Source organism: Phyllostomus discolor, chromosome 6, assembly GCF_004126475.2.
Source record: "Phyllostomus discolor isolate MPI-MPIP mPhyDis1 chromosome 6, mPhyDis1.pri.v3, whole genome shotgun sequence".
Classification (NCBI taxonomy): domain Eukaryota; kingdom Metazoa; phylum Chordata; class Mammalia; order Chiroptera; family Phyllostomidae; genus Phyllostomus; species Phyllostomus discolor.
The window spans coordinates 82206366-82225618 of NC_040908.2; the positions used below are offsets into that span (position 1 = coordinate 82206366).

At 45.0% G+C, this 19253-nt stretch overlaps 1 non-coding gene across 1 annotated transcript; it reads left to right on the forward strand.

Annotated features, from left to right (window-relative positions):
• Window positions 1–9020: 9020 nt before the first annotated feature.
• Window positions 9021–9164, forward strand: LOC114501147. The gene has a single exon (XR_003684911.1). It is a non-coding gene; the product is annotated as a small nucleolar RNA SNORA67 (small nucleolar RNA).
• The last annotated feature ends 10089 nt before the right edge of the window (window positions 9165–19253 follow it).

The window sequence follows — 19253 nt, forward strand, 5'->3', positions numbered from 1 at the left end:
CTGAGGAGAACTTGGCAGATTCCCTTCCCCAGGAGTCCTGCCTCCAGCGGCTCCCCATCCTCCTCGCCTCTTCAAGGACCATGTAGGCATCGACCAAATTTCTGATGACAGGCACTCCAGACAAAACAACAACAAGGTGGGGGATGGGTAGAAGAAGACAAAATCCCGCTCATTATTTTATAGGAGGCTCCTGTGAAGGAAATTGCAGGAGTGATCAAATTACTGCTAATCAGATAATTGCATAATCGAGACCTTTCCCCACTCCCATGCTCCCATCGGCTTAAAGAATTCTCAGGGGCATCCCTTGAGGGTAAGAAATAGATTTCTCTGGCCAAAACCTAGAAAGAATGTGAAGAAAGGGGGCTCATGGCTCAAGGGAGTAGAGAGAAGATTCTGGGAGACAAATGTAGGTCCACAGGAAGATGAGAAAGTTTAGGACAGGATGGGGGAACAAATGGAGAAGTGCAAAAGATAACAAGAATGTATATTCCAGCAATTCTATATGAGAGCTAACTGCTTAAGAGAGGTTAAGTCATTTGTCCAAGGTCTTAGGAGATGGAAGGGTAGGGGGAATGAGTACAGGCTGGTGCTGGGAGGAGACTGGGGAGCTCTTCAAACCCTCTAAGCCAGGGGTGTCAAACTCATTTTCACCCGGGCCATGTCAGCCTCTCAGTTGTCTTCAAAGGGCTAAGTGTAATTTTAGGACTGTATAAATGGAACTACTCTTTAGCTAGGGGCAAGGAGCTTGGCACTGCCACCGGGTAGAAACAAGGTGCAGGGCAAATAAAACAAGGTGGAGGGCTGGATTTGGCCCACAGGCCTTGTGTTTGTCACCTGTGTTCTAAGTGCTCATTGCCTTTCTGGGCAGAGATTATGGTGGCTTCTGTGAGAGAAGAAGAAACACCTTGTTTGTATTATAAATCTTGATTTGAAATGCTACTTATTGCCAGCTGCTAAAAGTGAACAAAACTGTTGCAGCTAACTTTCGTTAGTGGTTTATGGTTTATAAAGCATTTTCACATCTGCTTTCTCACATAATTCTCTCACCTTCCCTGTTCTGTTGGAATTCCCATTTTCAAATAAGCTAACCAAGACTCAGAGGATGTAAAAAACTCCTCAGAGATCTCACAGGTTGTCACCAGAACACCTAAGGCTCTAGGCTCAGCATCTTCACATTTTCTCTCCCAGCCTTTGGCGGGGCTTGAGTGATTTCTCTGCATGGGACTGAGGCCATGTAAGTAAGGTGCTGAAACTAGTTTTTATGAACTTCTTTACACTCATTATTTTTTTTCAAGTCAACAGCTCAGGCACTCTCTCTGCTTGGATGTGACCCCGTCCTCTGGAACTATTTCCCGCAGGAAGGGACTTCACTTGGTACACCAGCCTGAAATGTCACTTTCAAGTCACCAGCAATGCATCCGTTCTTTGATGGTAAAAGACACTGGCAGGTCCTAGATAAAGAGTCCACTTTCTAATCCCACCCCCCTCCAACCCTGTCAACCAGCCAGAATAAGGAGTGAGACCATCCACCTTGTTCTTTATCCTCTCTGCTGCCACAGCTAAGGAGGATGGGGGTTCAGTAGTTCTATCCCCAAGAACCTCGGCAGTGTCATGCAGAGTTGACAGCCACTGCAACTTCACAGACTCTTTGGCAGTCAAAGCCATTCCTCCATAATCGCCATATCCCTAGTACTGGCCACTGGCTCCCCCACAGAGCACCGATGGCTGCTTCAGAATTACCATCACAGATCAATAGCAGGGCAATTACGGGCCTCGGGCCTCGAAAGCAGCCAGCAGGGCCTCACTCTGGAGGAGTGTGGAGATGCATGCAGGAACATAGGTTCCCCTCTTTAGAGCAGCAGGCATCCATGTGAGGCCAGAGTAAGCAAGTCTGGAGACCCCCAGTACTGAGGGCTCAGAGGCCCGTGGAGGTGTGGCTTTGAACTGAAGATGAGTAAGGGAAGGGAAAGGTAAATTGGCCCAAGAAGGCTTCTAGAAGAAAGAGAGGCTGACTCAGGCCTATCTATCCATCCAATCAACTCCCAGCATCCTCTCCCCCTACAATCAGCCCACTTGAGAAAAATTAATGAAAAGTGAACAAACTGATTTTTCCATCAACTATATCAACTATATATCAGCTATACCTTGATAAAAGGTCCTGTAGGCTGAAGAGGTTACTCAGTGGAGCAAGTTATCTAAGGCCAGAGCAGGCAAGGGGCTCATGCTTAAGGCTACCTCCTAATACAGGTCCACCTGACAGAGGGAAGCCCTTTACTAAGGTCAAACCGTTCAGTTAGTCAATGAACATGGTCCCTGTGGTACAGATGCTGAAAATTCATGATGAGTTAGACTTATACTTCCAGGAGTTTACAGTCTTGTGCGAAAGATGGACATAAGCCCTCTGGACTTGAAGACTTTTATATATCTCAAAGTTCAATACCCCCAAATTATAGAGAAGAGGAAACAGAGGTCAAGAGTGGGATGCCTTGAACAAGGTTTCCCAGCATGCTGCTGACTGGATCACGGCTGGAACCAGGTGTCTGACTCTCAGGCCAGTGCCCTTCCCAGCACCAGAAAGAATTAGTAGGAGCTGGTTCTGCCACCTATCCCTTCTTGCTTTCCCTATCCCTGTCCACATTCTTCACCTGCTTCTTTCTTCCAGATTAAGATGCCCAATCCTTCCTGCCCAACCAAAGGCCAGGTGTCTTGTTTTTACCCGAAAGAATAATTGATAACATTTAAATTATTCAATTTAAAAAGCAACTTCCTCAATACCATATATCCTCAAACAAGACAATCTTGGCCAGGATAAGACATAGGGATACTAGGGACAGGAGAACAAGAGCACCAAATTTTCAGACTATAAGACACACCTAGGTTTCAGAGGAGGAAAACAGGGAAAAAATTTTGAAGCAAAAAAATGTGGTAAAATATTTAATAACATAAATGACATAGGCCATCACCCCCGACCCCACAGTGAGCCAGGTAAGCTACATTCGGACTATAAGACACATCCCCATTTTCCTCCCAAATTTGGGGGGCACATCTTATAGTCCAAAAAGTACAGGTACATAGGTCAGAAGAGGGATGATGGACCACAGCTGGAGTGTTTCCCTGGCCAGCTGAGGGGAATACATTTCATGTTCTGCTCTCTTTTTCAGTGAGGATAAGGTTCAGTGGTCCTTGCTATTCTTTTGCCAAGTCAGATAAGCTCCTACCTCAGGGCCCCTTGATGGCTGTTCTCTCTATCTGGACTTCCCTAGATATCAACATAACTCCCTTCTTCACCACCTTTGACCCAAGAGTACTGTATCAATGGAGACCTACCCTGACCTGACCTCCCTACTTAAAACTGGAATACCTTTCTCCCAGCACGCACCATTGCCTCACCCTGCTTTCCAGTTCTCCATAGAACTTAACAATGCCTAACTTATTCTATAACTTATTTATCCAACATGTTTTGTGTGTGTTTCACTTCTGCCACCACTAGAAAGCAAATGTCAAGCAGGGGAGGGTTTCAGGCATTTTGATCACAGTAAATAGAGCACTGCTTAGCAGAAATAGATGCTCCGTAAATAATGGGTAAAGCAATGAATTAAGTAATGAATCAAGAAGCTTCCAATATGAGAGTTGGGAGAGATAGTGAAGGTAAACTAATCCCAAATCCTCAATTTTTAGGTAATGAAAACAGAAGTCAGAGAGGCTCAGAGAGGGTTACATGGAAGAGGTGACTTGAGCTAAGATTGTTTTCTCTGTTCCTCTTCTTGAACTGTTTCATTTTGTGCATTTGTTTATTCATACATTCACTTATTCATTCAGAAAATATTTATTGGATGTTTCACAACCCACTAACACTGTGCAAAAATAATACTTAACATGTATTGAGCACTTCGTTGCAGACATCTTGCTAGGCACTTTGCCTCCATTATTTTATTTGAACAGTCCTGTAAATTTAGTACTATAATTATCCCCATTTTGCAGATGACAAAATTAAGGCCCAGAAGATGGAGGGGGTGAGAAGTACCAAGGTCTGTATGACTCGAAACTTTTGTATTGAACCAATATACCTTTTTCTCCTCCCTCTTCCTCTTTTTACTTCCTGTCTCTTGGGCCAGACCAAATGGTGCAAGTAATGGAAGTGGCAGGAGAAGGCAAGGTCACCCAGAGCTGGAGCACTTTTGAGTCCACACAATCCCACTGCTCCAAATACCCCCACGAAGCCACCTCTCCCATCCCATCTTCTGTCCTTCTCTGTGCCCACACTCAGAGCCCCACATACAGATGCTGGTATGTGATTCACAGCACCAAGATGGGTCCCTGGGAAGGAAAGAGGGCTCATAAAACCTTACAACAGTTTTATAACGTATTCTTAGCTTTTACAGGCATACTGGGTAGCTAAGGCTGGCAAACAGCAAAGTGTCTGGGATGGACGGGTGGGCCCAGGACCCAGAATTGGTGATAACAGCTGAGATGTTTTTGGGAAGACAGTACCATCTTCCAGCTGTGTGAATGGGAATGGCAATATAAGAAGCCAACATTTCTTTAGATCTCTATAGTTTAAACAGCACTTTCACATTTAATGCCCACCAGGTAAAGTAGGTTTTATTTCAAACTGACAGATGAGGAGCCCTGCACAGAGGGGTTGTGTAGACCAAAGGGGTGGCAGAGCCAGGGCTTGGACTCCAGCTTTCCTTCTGAATTCAGACCTGATGCTCTGTTGCCAGGGTTGCCTGGCATGGTAACAAATCTCAATGATCTCTACAACTGCTTCCCAGAGAGACAGGTCCCAGGCAGAGTCACCCTTTATGAGGTCTCAGTCCAGGCTCCATCACCAGGGTATCCCCGAGTAAATTCCTGCTACAAACACCCAAAGGCTGGGCTTTTCTCAGCCATATCTGTGTCCCTGAAACCCTAGCACAACTCTTTCACGTCCTTTCATACTTTTCTCTCTCTTCTACTCAGCAAGCCTCTCCCTTCCTCACTTGTCATTTCTAGGGCATAGCTCATGTCAGCACCAAACGAGGGGACTCAGAGCAATAGCAATCCTCACAGACATAATCACCTATACTCTCTTACTCATTTGTGTCGTTCTTAAATTTCTAATGAAAAATAAGCAAAATAAGTCTAGCCATGCCTCATTTATAGATGAGATAAAGGGTTTAAAGAAGTCAAACAATTTTTGCCAGGTCACACAGCTGGTGACTGAGAGAACCAGAATCTGGATAAACTGTCATGACTCAAGTCCAGGTCTCCTCCCCTTTCCCGAGGAAAGTTGCAGAGAGTTCCAGGTTGCTCCCAACTGTTCAGTTGGACAATGTTTTAGATTCCGTGTGTATACTGCTTCCTCCCTAGCTGAAAGCTAGAACTGACTGCCTTAGCTACAATACTTCAGCCCAAAGTGTCTAGGTATTTTTGAGCTTGTGGTTTTTCAAACACATACCTGGGTAGTTCTCCTTAGTTATCAAATGCCAGCACCAGCCCCTAACGAACACAGCTGGTACCTCTAACATCTCCTCACATGGGCTCAAGTTAGAGACACAGTTATTCTCCTCAGGCCAGAGATTCTATGTCTTGGATCACCAAGGGGAAGAGGTATAATAACCTTGAAAATCATTTTTGTCCAACACCCTGCCTCCTGAAATAGTCTGCCATCCTATGCAAGAGAAGATCTAACACCTCTTTCCTCTGGAAGTTTCCATTGAGATTTTCTGGGCTTGGCTCCTTTACAACACCCTAAAGCCCCTTTGTATGATAAACAACACCCTTACTAATCTGGCCCCTTCCTGCCACTGAAGCCTTATCTCTCTTGTGCCTTCCCCTCAACCACCCCCGTGCCCCAGCCACTGGCACTGCCTGTACCCATGCTGTCCTCCCACCCCCATTTACCCAGTACAGTTCCCCCACACCTGTGCTGTTCTCCTATTTAAATTCCCTTCCAGGCTTGTTTGCCTGCCAATCACTTACCGATCTGTCATGAAACAACTCAAATATTGCATCCTCTGAGAAGCCTTTCCTGATACACACCCCTGTCTCTCCCACCAGAGAAATCAACTGCCTCTCCTGTACAAGTCTTCACTGTGCCCTAACTAGGGAACTAGCTCCCTGCCAGGTCTGTGATCACTGGAAGAGCAAGGACGCTGTTCAATTTCTCTCATCCTTGACCAGGCTTATGAAGGTCCTGGTACACTGTACATGTTCCACGTGTATATCCTGACTATATAATATGTGAATGGATGTGCATGCACATGGAAAGAGAAGAAAACTACAGCCTCATGGAGCTACACATGATCTTAGCCAAAAGGCCAAGAAGCAATCCTTATGGAGCTTAAAACCTCACCTGTGTGTCCATTGACAGATGAATAGAAAAATAAAATATGGTCTATACACACAATGGAATATAATTCACTCATAAAAAGGATGGGAATTTTGACAGATGTTACAACATGGATGAATCTTGAGGACATTATGCTAAGTGAAATAAGAACAAATACCACATGATTCCACTTGCATGAGGTTCTTAGAGTAGTCAAATTCAGAAACAAACAGTAGAATGGTGGCTGCCAGGGGCAGGGAGTGGAGGAGAAGTGATCAGAAAGACTCCCAGGCAGGGTCAGCAGCAGAGGGGAGTCCGTGAGTATTCAACAGGAGCCCTCTGTGGCAGCACAGCAGTCTGCCCTTTCACCACAACTACAAAGCATGGGGTCTAAGGCATTGCATGCCTGGGTGGGATTAAGCCTCATGTTACCCACCCCTTCCCCAGTATAAACAGTGAAAAGTTGCATCTGGCCTCTGCCTCATAGAACAGTTTTTGAGAAATACACATGTACACTCACATTTTTGTTCCTTGATTTGCACAAAAGCATAGCTATTCATTACCTTGCAGGCTTTGCATTTCTGAAGAGCTATCTTGCTTTGAAGAACTCACAACTTCGGCCCCAGAGAATGCTGGGGAACTAAAGTGGCAGCCACTTCCTCGGCCCAAACCTGAGAACTCTTACCAGGACTTCCCCATTACATCCTCTGTAACCGTCTGCAGTGGAGGCCAAGGTGCTGGCAGTTGGTGTGGTGGGAACAAGGTGAGCCTCCTATCCAGGAACACCAGGGGGAGAGCTGACATGAAGGCTGTCTTCTCCAGCACAGATCTTGAGTAGGAAGGACAGTTAGGGATGGAACCTCAAATGCAGGCTGCTCATGAAGAATGTTTCACACGTGGAGCTTCTGCCAGACAAATCTGACCCCGAACAACCCTGAACATTCAGGTCAATGTGGTACTGTGGGACTCATTTTTTGAGCACCTATTATTTGCATGCTTTTGACAACATCCTTTGGGGTGTGCTGCAGTGCCTATAGTCTAGTAGGGCAAATGCCAAGGACTGAGCTGACTGTAATGCAGGGCAAATACAAAGTGTCAAGAGATGCATCTTAAATGCTGTAAGGATTCAAAGAGCAAGCATAATGCTCAAATCCTGGTGATGTGTTCAGCTAAATCAACCTACAAATGCTAACAGTCTGGGCTTTTCATTTCTAGGAGAGTTGAGATCACACTGAATCAGTAGCAGGAGCCATTATTCTTCTGGAATACAGGAGGCTAAGACCATAGACTGACTACTTCTCCCCAGACATTCAGCTGGCACTATCCCAAGCCTTAGAATGGGAAGGAAAGAAGACACTGATGCCCGCAGTCACTCAGGAAAATGAGATATAGGCTGGACAGAAACAAAGTCAGACCTCAGGATCAGATAGGCCTGAGTCCAGTCTTGGCTCTTCCACTTACTGTGTAGCTTTGGGAAAGTTATTTAACCTCTCTGAGCCTTGGGTTCTCCATCTGTAATATGAGATTTACAACCCTTCCATCACAGATTGTTATAAAGATGAAATAGAGAAGTATATGGAAAGCCTTTAGCATAAATCTGGGATGGAATAAGCACTCAGCCGATACTATTATTAGTGTGCCTAGCTAAGATTTACTTGGGTGCTCCTTTAGGGCCACTGATTGAGTTATTCAGTATCCAGATAGGTCATGTAGCCCTCAACGTGTCCCAGAGCTGTTGGAAGATGACTTATTGGGATATTGGTGATATCCCACTGGTCCTGTAGTCCAGTGTTGTTATCAGCACTTGATACAGTGTTGTCATGAGGATGAAATGAGCTACCATATGTAAACAGCTTCTAGCAGAGCCTGGCACAGGGTGAGAGTGTGGTATAGAAGTGGAGAATACAGACTCTGGGAAAACTCTGGAGTTTGAACCTCAGCACCACTAGTTTCTACTGGTGTGACCCTGAACAAGTTATTTAAAAAGCTCTTTGACTTGGTTTCTTCATCTGTGAACTGGGGAGGTTAATAAAGTGCTCATCCCATAGAGTTATGGATATTCAATGAGATAATAGATGCAGTACACATAGCGAAGTCCCAGGCACTTAGTGAAGGCTACATGAATGTCAGCTATCATTATTATGAAGTCTAGTATTTGCTATTGTTGTTATTTTTGCAAAAGCACTGGATTTGAATCCAGAAACCCCAGGTTTGAGCTGTGGCTTCAACAATAAATGGACACCTAACAGTCAGTGGGCAGCTGACCTAACCTCCCTGAGTCAGACAGCTGGGAAAATAATGCCTGTCCCAGGTGCCTTGATGGGTTAATGTGAGAATGAAAGCACTTTGTAAATGGTAAAGAATAATAAAGTTGTAATAGACAAATGAAAAACATAAAGTCAAAAGACAGTGTTAAAGTTTTGTTTCTTTTTAATTTGAGGAAAATCTATATAAACATGCAGGCTTGTACAGTCGTGGGAAATCTCACGAAGGATAATTAGTGGGACCTAGGAGATGAAAGAGTGGGCTTGTGGACTTTTTACTTTAACCCCTTCTGTACTGTTTAAATAGTTTTTTAACAAGCATGTATTCCTCATGTAACTTTAAAACCAAAGCAATATTTTCCTAAACATTATGGATTATTAGTAGATTGCCTACAACTTCAGCCATTTTGGGTTCTTGTCCTGCTCTAAAATACAAATGAACAAAACAAGGCAGTTCCCTTTCCAGGCACCTAATAGTGCTCCTCTTTGGGAAAGTAGCCACTTGGAATAAAATCTGGCATGCCTCAGGTTTTCAGGGCAGAAAGTGATACATAATTTCATTTGTCTTCCTTTGGCTGCCTACATGTAATAATAACAACAACAACAACAACAACAACAATAATAATAAATAGAACTGAATGTGTCCCAGACCACTTCACTTGTGGCCTCAGTTTTTCCATGTATAAAATGGGATGGCCATTCCCTTTTCACCACCCAGCTTTACAAAATAAAAATAAAGAGAAATACAAAACGCTTTTTGCAACTAACTTACTACCTCAAACCTAAAATTCGTGAGCTTCTTGGCCTGTCTGAGACATAGCTGAGACATACCACAGACATAGACATGACTCCCACCCACAGCCTGAGGGAAAGGAAAAAAAAAACATTTTTGCCTGAGGCTCTCCATTGGTGTTCGGTGTGTTTGACCCTGCACATAGGCTGAGCCAGCTGGTCTCTACCCTCCCATCCAGACTACCAGAGGAACCTACCCCACCAACGTAGACCAGGAGTTTCAGGGACCAAAGATGAGGACTATTAAAGGAGCAAGCCCCAGAGGACTGACTACATCACTTCCCACATAAACAAGACATCCCTATTTCTCCAGGAAACCAAATTGGTAAACTGACCTGAGCCCCCAAACCTCAGCAGCCCCCCAACTTTGGCCCATGTCTTCCTTCTCCTCGCTCAGTGACTCCCAGAAGCTGCCACGCTCTCAGAAGCCTCGCCTCTCAATGTCCCTCTCCCTTTCCATGGACAGTGGCTGCTTGGTATTCACACCATGTCATCCTTGCCTGTCTCCATTTGGAAAAGTCTCTTTTTTGACCTCTCTGTATCTCAGTTGCCTTTGTGGGGGGAAGGGAGTGAAGGGGAAGGGAGAGAGAGATCGTCTCAGCATTTACCCAATTAGTGTTAATTAGAAGCCAAGGCCCGGGTACTGTCCTCACAGCTGCTCCAAAGGACAGAGCCTGCTGGAGAGTAGCCACTAAATGCGCACTGGACACACAGAGAGAGCTCTGACCAGCCAACTCCTATCCTGCACATCCTTGTTTCCCTCCCCAAGCAGTGAACATGCTCATGTCTCTCCCCACAGCGGCTTCTTCCAGGGCTTATGTCTTGGGTTTGCCCTTGCTTCTCAGCCTTGGGCTGTCAATGAGGCCCTACCCAGGCTAAGCCCAGCGGGAGGCCTAGTTCCCATGGTAACCTGAGCCTGGGGGAGGGTGGGCCAAAAAAGTGCAGCTCTCAATAACGGGCTTGCTGCCTTCCCAGGGCACCCATTGCTTAGTTCCTATTTACCCTTGAAGCACTGTGGTACGGCACAGACACCCCTGAAAGGCAGGGCAGCTGGGTCCTAACTCCATGTTCTTTAACTGGGTTATGATTTCTCTTCCACTCACTTGAGCCCAGATAGCAGATCTAGAACTGCAGTAGAACCTCAAATCTGATGGCATCTCAAGTGGTCAGCACATCTGTCCCTCCTCAGCAGCTAGTCTAAGTAGGTGGAGTGGAATTGAAAAGCCATTTTTATTAGGAGCATGGCCTGCCCTGACCCCAACAGTAGGTGCCAGCTGTTTGGTATTGTCCATCTTGTCAGTGGTTATTAATGATTCTGATTAACCTCTATGGTGATCCATTATCTCAATGCCAGGGAATATGCTATCATTCCCACCTGTGCTGGATTATTTACAGTTAGTGGTTGGTACTTTTCCATGGTTTCACAACACATCTTAATCAGATGGTGAGTGGGTTTAATTAGCCAAAGTATGGTATAGGTTTTATTATTTTTATTCCTATAACTACTTAATCCAATGGAAGCCTATTATCTGTGGCTTTTTTTTCTCATGCATAATTGTTGCTGTTTTTAACTGATGGTGCATCAGGGGTTGCAGCTACAACATGGCAGCTGGAATACAAACTTGCCTTTCCCCAGAATGAAGGTTGAGAAAATAAGTTGTCAGTGAGGCATCAGACTCCTTGTTTTCAGATAGATGCGAGCTCCCAGGTGGATGCTGCTGGCTCCTGCCAACAGAAAGGAAATGTGGCTCTCAGCTGGGCGACCCCTGGGCTTCATTGCTGCAAAATGCCCTTCAGGAGCCCTGGGGCTGGATCCAAATCAGGAACAGCTGGGAAAGAGAGCTATTTGTCAATCCAACCAGATCATAAGCAACCCCAGGGCAGGGACAGGTCTTCTTCTTGTCCTGCTGCCTCCATTTCACAGGCCCTGGGATAGGTTCATGACTCCTTCTGTGTGCTCTCCTATGTATGCAGTGACTTGAACTCAGAGTTGAGACTGGGCAGGAAATCTGGACTCTTGCAGAGCAAGTCATTTGTATTGAATGTGAAAATGAATCTGACGTTCTTCCTACAGAGAGAGGGATCCACTTTCGAATTTGGACAGGGCCTACCGGACAATCTACAGAATATTTTGGCTGTACCTATGTAGAATTAAGGCTCTGATCTTTAGTGGAATGGATTGCCAAAGTCCCAGTACCATTTGGGACAGATCTCCAATAACAAAAAAAAAAGTGTTCCATTAACTCAGATAGTAGGAGAGAGAAGCAAAAGGCAGAATGATATCTGACCAAAAGTAGGAATGCATACATTTTCTAGAGCTCTTGGGCTTCCCCTAGATAAGCTTTCTCAAAGGGTTGGTAGAAGAGCCTGGCAGTCCGTGAGCAAAGTTCCCAGGTAGCCCAGAATGGAAGGATACCAAGGTGTTTGCTCAATGTTAAGAGTACCCTGGACTGAGCAGGACAGGTGCATAAACTGAGACAATCACAGTCTGGCTCTCCCTCACATGCCCACCCCGGCTCTACATCTAGCCTCCAGCTCTCTCTGGACCCGTTAGCTGCAGTCAGAGGAAATCTGCATAACTGGGTTCAAAGACTTATTTCCCTTCCTGCTTGTCTCTTCCTGTTAAATAATGTGACACAGAAAGGAGACCATGGGAAGCAAAGTTGCTGGGGCTTTCTGGTTGAACTCTCTTTCCAGGGGAGTCTGAGTTATTAGTGTAGAAGGCACAGACTTTCTCTCCCAGCCCACGACCATGGTGGGCTATTGGTGGTGGTAGCATTGAGTTTATTACTCCCTTCCTGTTTTGCAAAAATGTTTGTACAGAGACTTCTGTGCCCGACCCACAGTCAGCAGCCGACAGGAGCCACGGATTCCTCCTGCAACGTTTTACAGGGTGACGGATCAGATAATGTACACTTAGCGAGTGCACAAATAATGTGAATCAGGGTTGGCATAGTGCAGTGAGGTGTAAAAAAAGCAATTTGAATTGTTCTAGGGAAACACCAGAGCCGCTCTGACATGCTTGCTTGCCAGAATGCTGCCCTGTGCCCCTCCAGAGGGCTGAGCCCTAGGCTCTGGCTGGAATGGCAACAAGGCTGCCCAGCACTGCTGGCCTGAAGGGGAGCTTCCCCAGAGATGAAAGAAGTTCTGTATCCATGCAGAAAAGGGCAAGGGCATGAGTGACAGCCTAAAACAAAACTCCAGTTCAGACTGGGGCATGGTTGGACCTGTTGATCTGCTGAGACTTCATCGGAAGGAAGAAGGGAAAGAGACCAAACTTGTGTCTGTGGGTGTGGCCACTCATGGACAGGCAAATTGACACTGTATGTAATCTGCTTGGGAAGATCTGTCCTCAGTCTCCTTGGACTGCCAGAAGTCATCTAGTCCATCCCTCTGCCTCCAGACAGAACTGCACCTCCTTTCCCACACAACAAAGGGGTTTCAAATTTATTTCGAAGTCTTTGCAAGGGAAGGAGACTTCACACCCTCTCTTAGTCACAACACCCACCCTCTGGAACTTTCTCAGCCTAAATCAAATCCTTCAGGCTTACACATTTTCACAAGGGTCTGGCCGTGGTTGGTAAGTTAATGGCACGTAAACATGTGTGTGCCTAAGCAAAGACCTGGCCCTAGTGCCATGTCCTCATTCTGCCTGGTAAGAAGTGCACGAGCAAGCGGCCAGCTCATCCCTCAGCTCAGCCCCCTCTCCCTCTCACCGTCCTTTCCAACCCTGGCTGCCCTGAGCCTGCTTTGCCAGGCGTGTCTTGCTCTCTGACTCTGCAAAGCCATACTACATTTTGACACTGCAAGCTGATGGCCGATCCTCCTCTCATGCCGTCCCTGTCAGCCTCTGCCCTAAGAGCCCCTTCTCCCACCAAACTGCATCCATGAGGTTTCCTGTCCAGAGCAGGAGACAGGCTGTTTATCACTCTGACACCTGCTGGGCAGCCTTAGCTTGCAAAACCACAGAATCTCTGCAATCCACCCCCAGCTCTAACCGTAGTCTCTCAGCTCTTGCAGGAACAAAGGCTATGAGCACAGAAGGTGGTCAATAAAATGGCTTGGATTAACTTGTCAATAACAAGCAGATATTGCCAACCTCCTCTATTAAGTTCCTTAATCAAGCCAAGTCTGAAGCCTAAAACTCGCAAGACCTGATCATAGGAGAAAGTGGTAGGAAATTTCTGGATTGTTTCAAATGAAAGCCGATTACAGGGAGTGAGGGAGCTTTCTGGTGGCTCAGGAAGCTGAAGGGTTTGGAGATAATAGATAGCCAGGTTGACAACTGCCCACCTGCATTACTCAGTGGTCAGGCAGGGAGCCCAGCACAGATTAAGAACCCAAACAAAAGGGAAGATAGGACAGGCTTGGGGACCGACAGCCTGCTGAGGGACTGGCTAAGGCCTCTAGATTTTTCCCCCAGGAAATCTGGGGATACATTTCCATGTTGTCTTTGCATAAATTTGTGTGCTTATTTGCATATATTTGCATGTTTGCTTTCAAAATACCCAAACTCCTAGAATATAAAATAAAATGCAATTAATTAATTAATTGGTATGATGGATGGCAAGTGCAGCAACACTAAAAATACAGGCTCCATGAGGGACCCTGATCAAGGGACAGATTTTCCAGCTTGTCCCCCTAAGCCAGGATGGATCTGGGGATACAGTGGAACTTCTTCTGGAGTTGTCTGTCTCTTCCATTAACAGTAGGCTCTTGGGAAGAAGCACATACAGAACTCTTTGATCCCTATATCCCCGGGCTCCAGCAAAGGGTTTGCCACATGTGAGACTATTAATAAGTGTTTACAGAATATGTGAACCAATGGCTAAGTGAATGAATGACTCCCTTGTAAACTTATGAGCAGATGATAGCATCAGAAAGAACTAACACTCAACCCTCTTAGGAAGCAACTAGACAAGGTTCCATGGACTGAGGAGGGAACTTGAAAAAAGAATTCTTCACAAGCCTGTGACCAGGAACATGGTTCTAAGCAAAAGCTTTAGGAGTAAGTCTAGAGTAAGTCCAGAGCTATGGGGTTGTCCCAGACCAGAGGCAGGGACTCTTGGACCTTAGCAGATACAGGTAGAGATGTGGACCATGTGATGACAGGAGCAAGAGGATGAAGTAAAAGCTGTGGAGTCTGCTGTCAGTCTTCCCAAATTATGAGGCTATATGGCCTTCTGAACCTGAAAGAATGAAAGGAGGGAGGGTACCACACCCAAACTTGGTCTGTGCCCAGCTCACAGCCTTGCACAGAAGAGTCTCAACAAATTCTTATTAAAGTACATTCTACAGAATACTCAACAAATATTGATTAATCCATTGATTGACTCACTGATTCACTGGTCATCTTTCAGATGTTCTTATTCTTATCCCTACTCAACAAATACCACCTCTCCTCGTTAGAGACACAGGGTGTTTGCAGACCCAAGAGAGTCACAATTTTGTACCACTGTACCCCATGCATACAGCAGGAATGGCTCTGCTTTTAATTCTTTAAAGCAGACAGTTCTACCCAATGAATGTCTAACCTAATTCCACTTACTACAATACAAGTCTGTTCTTTTTTACCCCAAATGTGGAAAGCATCAAGAATAATTGCTTTTTGCCCTGGCAGTGTTGCTCAGTTGGTTGGAACATCATCCCATACACCAAAACATTGTATGTTTGATCTCCAGTCAGGGCACATGTGTAAGTTGTGGGGTTCAATCCCCAGTGGGGGCACCTATAGGAGGCAACCAATTGATTGATGTTTCTCACATTGTTTTTTGTTTCTTTTCTTTTTTCCCCTCTCTCCCCCTTCTTCTCTCTCTAAAATCAATTAAAAAATATCCTCCAGTGCAGATTTTTTAAAAGATACTTTAAGTTTAAAAAAAAAGAATAACTGCTTTTCATCCTACTCACACACCCCATGTATTGATCCACAGCGACATAGAGTCGAGAGAATGGACTTGGGAGCTGGCTGCCCAGGTTAGAATCTTGGCTCCACCCTCCCTAGCTGGACAAGTTAATTTCTTTGTTTCATCTGTAAAATGGGAACAATAGTGACAGCTACTAAACACGGTTGTCATGAGGATTAAATAAGGTTGTATACATAAACTGTTTAGAATAGTGCTTGGCACATAGTAAATGCTCTTTGAGGGTTAGCTATTATTATTTTACAATGTAATCCCTTGCCCTTGCCTCAGAGAAAAAGAGAAAACAAAAATGACTGACTGAGTCCTGGTTAATGTGGCTCAGTAGATTGAGTGCTGGCTTGTGAACCAAAGGGTCACTGGATCAATTCCCAGTCAAGGCACATGCCTGGGTTGCAGGCCATGTCCCCAGTAGGGGGCACACAAGAGGCAACCACACATTGATGTTTCTCTCCCTTTTTCCATCCCTTCCCCCCTCTAAAAATAAAATAAATAAAATCTTTTTTAAAAAATGACTGACTGAAGGTGATGAGGAGAGAGAAGGAAAGTTTTGAAGAAGTGACTCATCAGGATGTTGAGTGGAGATTCTCACTATTCATCTGTCAAAGTATAAACTCTGAACCTAATATCTGGAGAGAAGCCAGGACGCTGTTTAGAGAAAAAAGCTGATGCAAGTACCTTCAGCAGGCTGGGACAGGTGGCATATTAGGGATACCAGTGTACTCAAAGATTTGGGTATCAGGCTGATATGAGGCCTGAAGAGAGGCTACAGAAGAAGCGAACCTGCCTGAAGATTAGTAGGCAGGGCATCCTCAGGCTTTGGGTGCTGGAGAAGGTAGATGAGAAGAGCCCTCAATTGGAGGATGCCAGGAAACACCAGAGGAACACTGGTGCTGACATCGTTTCCTTTCCCTCTGCCCTGGCTCTAAATGCATCTTGGACACATGACTGTGAAAGAGGACAACTTGAAGCAGCAGCTGTCTTATTCAGAAATTCAAAGGAAAGCACCAAGTAGGGACTCCAGGGCCTTAAAATTTTCCCAAATCAAAGTAGAAGGCATCAAGAAAAAGTCAGGACTAGTTTGTTATTTCTCATTGAAGTCCTACTATAGGGTCAGGTGCTTTTTTTGCTATTTAATGTATTCTTTGCAATAATTCTAAGACTTAGGTATCATTGCTACCATTTTATAGATGGGAATAAGAAAGATTTCAGATTTGCTGAAGGTCAAGATAGATAAACAGAGGATGTTAGATTAGAGGGCAGGTCTACCCAGCACTGAAACCTGTGCTCTTCCTACTACTTTGGAGGAAGAAGAGCACAAATTGGGGAGAAAAAGTATAGGGGCAGAGGTGTTGAGAAAGGAAGGAGATGAAGGAGCTTGGTGAGGGTTGGGAGGATAATAAGCAGGATCTGGGAAATTGTATGCATCTGACATTAAGTAAATAGCATGCAGATGAAATGCAAAACCACATGCAAATGAGTCAATAGAGTTTTTTTAGCCAACCACTCAATTCCATTTGGCAGAATTGCAGTACAAGGCATACCTCCCCAAAGCTAGCAGTATCCATGCCTCAAGCAGGAATAGTGCCTGGGGTAGAGATAACCCTTTCTGCTCTTGCTGGGGTCCCCTTCCTCCATCCTGTTGCTCTTGTCCTTTGTCCCTCACCCCTCATTCTCATCCTTAGATGGAGGCCAATCACACATGCATCCCCTCTCCAGACCCTCCAGGAGACAGCTGGCCTTGACAGCCTCCTAATGGAGTGACCCCTCACCTCTCGATCTGTCACCACGTCTGTTTACCTTCACTGAGAGCCTTTCTGGCCACCTGGGATCAACAACTGCCATTTTACTGACCCTACTTGTCAGATGAGTCCCAGCCCAGTGCCTTCCTTTACCAAATGGCAGCAGAAATGAAACATACCCTTTTAAGGGACTGCATCTGACCCCAACCACACTCAGCATCTTCAAAAGTTAAGCATGACAGCTGCTTCCCAGCCTTGTCTCTAGAGAATCTGGAAGAAATCTTACAAGGTGATCTTATGACATTCCTGAATTAGGTAGATATTATAGCATATTCTCAAATAATGTTTCATTCATGTCTTTATAAAGTTGATGAGATGCCATAGGAATTTAACTCTTGTTTATATCAGTTAGCCTGTGGTAAAATTGGTTTCCTTATACATCATTTCCCTGAGAGTTGTAAAATCTATGGACAACAGTAGGTGAGAACTTACTATATTTGGTAATCTCTCCCATTCTTGAAGATACCTGAAGAAAAATCTAGGACTGACCCTGGCTATCCAGTCCAATTTTAAGTGCCTCTTTTCTCTTTGGAAGTTCTTGCCAATGTCTATCTTATCGCCTTGCATTGTAGTATTAGACTATTCTCTAATCTTTTGCCCTTAGTGAAAATTCTCTGCCCCCTCACCTTTGATATAAGAAAGGAAAAGGGAATTAGAAAGAATTAGCTGAGCAATACAGAGTTCAGACAGTTATTGACAAAATACTAGGCTTTTATTTTCTACCATCTGTTCAGAAACCATAGCTCATGCCCAGGGCTCAGTGTCAGTGGCCCATGAGACCTCCTGGCTCCGGGCATGAGCAAATCTTGGAATCTGAGGAAGACAATAGTGATCTCTTTGCACTGTATTTTTTGTTTCCAAAAGGGGATCAGGATAATTGTTTCACTTTCAAAGTCAGTATCAGAAGAGCCATTTCCAAGATGAACTATCCTTGAGGGGGGTGATAGAAAGGCAGCATCTTATTGGCCAAAATATTCTTCAGAGTTTATATAGTGCAGCCTTGAAGTCACCTTCTTTGTGAACCTTCCTCCCCTCCCCTCTCTCAGGTTCAGACTCAGATTCCAGCAACAAATACTAAGTGACTATTATGTACCAACCACTGTGCTAGGTGCCTTCATATATATTATCTCTTTAAACCCTATCATAAAAAGTGCCTGCAAGATAGGTATTCTTATCCCGATTCAGCAGAAGAAACCAAAGGTCATAGCTAATTTCATAGTTCCTCTGTGTCTTTAGGGACCTTAATAGTCAGGAAGTCCTAACAGAGGTCTACCTAAATGCTTTCTTATTCCAGTTATAGAAACCACATGATTGATTGGAAAGCTTGAACTGCCTTCCGCGGCGCAAGGTTAGAGATGGCTGGCAATCCCATTTTTTACCATCACCACCCCACCTCATGTGTACCCCCTCTCACAAACCACTACCATCATACAATCCATGCCTCCGCCCTGATGGGAGGAACACAGCTCCCCAGAAAAGTTGAGCAGTGGTGGAAAGATCCCAGAGCAAGATCACAGGCCAAGTAGCAATCCCTCCTCATTCTCTGGCTTCCCTCTACAATGACTCACAATTTCAGCTTCAGGCATTCTCTCTTTCTTTTGATGTTGTCATTCCTGGCAACTTCAGCGAGGGGGAGGGGGGGCTGGGGAAGCAGGCTAGACTATTAAGGGGACACATGTAGGCTGGTGACTGCATTAAATGCTGTAACTCTGGCATCTATGTGGGCTGCTGTTTGGACAAATAGCATTTTCATCATCCAAATCCTTTAGTCATTGGTCTTCTGCTGATCTAGTGCTGGGCTGAACTGTGCATGAAGTGAGTGATACAGACATGGTTCTGCTCTCTAGGAGCTGAGCCTGACCCCTCCTCAAGGTGGATGGCCTCCATCAGTTGAGCCAAACACTCCTAAATGTCATGCAACTAAAAAGAAAGAAATCAAAGATATGAAATTTGGGCAAGGCAGAAACTGCCAGGTTAAGCGTGACAGCTAGGCCACTAGAAAAATCACCAATTTCCCGTGAACATTGTCCTACTGATTCTTCTCTATACATAGGGGTCTTAGGAGCTAGAGCAGTATAGGGCACTGAGTAGACAATGAATATGTTAGCTGTCTGGTAAGATGAATGGATATTAGGTGACTGGGTAAATAAAACTGGATCAAGAG